This window comes from Choloepus didactylus, chromosome 9, assembly GCF_015220235.1.
Source record: "Choloepus didactylus isolate mChoDid1 chromosome 9, mChoDid1.pri, whole genome shotgun sequence".
NCBI lineage: Eukaryota > Metazoa > Chordata > Mammalia > Pilosa > Megalonychidae > Choloepus > Choloepus didactylus.
This window is the reverse complement of record NC_051315.1, coordinates 99,722,830-99,724,555: the sequence shown is the minus strand read 5'-3', so window position 1 is coordinate 99,724,555 and position 1,726 is coordinate 99,722,830.

Sequence of the window (1,726 nt, the reverse complement as noted above, 5' to 3'; positions counted from 1 at the left end):
TTTGTGTATTATTTAACAAAGTCCATGAAACCCCATCAACACCATTGCTAAAGCCAAACTGATCTTAACTGCCCTTAAGTAAATTAAAAATGCCTTTTGCAGCTAGACTTCTTTGCAAGCCTGAGTATGAATTTGGGGCATACTGGGTATTTGGGTGGGGAGAGGGTGCCCCAGGTGTATTTGCAAATCGGCAGGTCCCTGGGATTGGCACCTATACCGGTTTGTATATATTGTGTCTCCCAGAAAAAGCCATGTTCTTTGATGCAATCTTGTGGGGGCAGACATGTTAGTGTTGATTAAGTTGGAACATTTGGATTGTTTCCATGGAGATGCACCTCACCCAACTGTGAGTGATAACTCTGATTGGATAATTTCCATGGAGGTTGGCCCCACCCATTCAGCATGGGCCTTGATTATAAGAGACCTATATAAGCTCAGACAGAAGGAGTGAGCTTGCTACAGCCAAGAGGGACACTTTGAAGAACGCACAGGAGCTGAGAGAGAAGCTGCAGCTTACAAAGACATTTTGGAGATGGCCTTTGAAAGCAGTCTTTTGCTCTTGAGAAGCTAAGAGAGGAAAAACGCCCCAAGAGCAACTAAGAGTAACATTTTTGAGGAGCTGGATCCTAGAGAGGAACGTCCTGGGAGAAAGCCATTTTGAAACCAGAACTCTGGAGCAGATGCCAGCCACATGCCTTCCCAGCTAACAGAGGTTTTCCAGATACCATTGGCCATCCTCCAGTGAAGCATTACCAAACCGGAACAGCACCTATGAGAAATGTCCAGGGATATTTCCCTTTCTCACCCGTTTCCTGACCTCATCTTGGAAGTAGGTTTAAATGATCATCCTTTGAAAACTCTGGACTTTCAGAGGTGCACATCTGAAAAGCTTCTGTAACGCCTTGGTTAAGCCTGGCTCCAGGAAAACAAAGCTGAATCAAGGGTTCTGTCATGGAACCTATTTGGACCCATCCTTTGTCCTTACCCCTAGAGAAAAACCTTAATGAAAGCGATAGGGAAACACAGCCCTCCACGTGGCAGAAAGGTCAGACACCACCTCTTCCGACAATGCCGTGGTGGGAGTTCTGAAATCCTCCCAGGGGGCTCTAGTGTATAAAAATCAGGCAAATTTCATGGCACAAAGTCTGAAGTGAATCGTAAGAACTACATTAAAATAGCAATAAAATACTGATATACAGGATTCATTCTAGGTTGACAATCCCTTAACTTTGGATTCACATTTCTAACTAAAGACTTGTGTATTTGGCTCCCATTTTTGTCTTTTTCTTCAGATCTTGGAAGGGAACCTTTTGTCTTTCCTTCTGAATCTGTTGTCAGAGGCTATGTGGTCCTATGGGTATCATTACAATTCAAGCTTCCAAAAAAAATATTCTCCCTCCATCTTCTCTTCTTCTCCCTGGATCAGGTCATTGGGAACACATTCTTTTTTGTCTGTCTGAAAGGGATGGGAATCACATATGTATAGCATTTTTAAATTTTTTGAAGTTTAACATATTTAAACTTCATCTCATATAGCAGATGGGAAAACTGAAGCACACAGAGATAAACATAATGAACATAACCTCTTGGTACACAGTAATAGTAGTAACAGGTAAGTACTGGTTGGTTCTTGTGTATTAGCACTTTGTTTAGCACTTCATATGCATTGTCTCATTTATTCTCCCCAACAACTCTATTAAAAAGGTATAAGAATGAACCCTTCTTT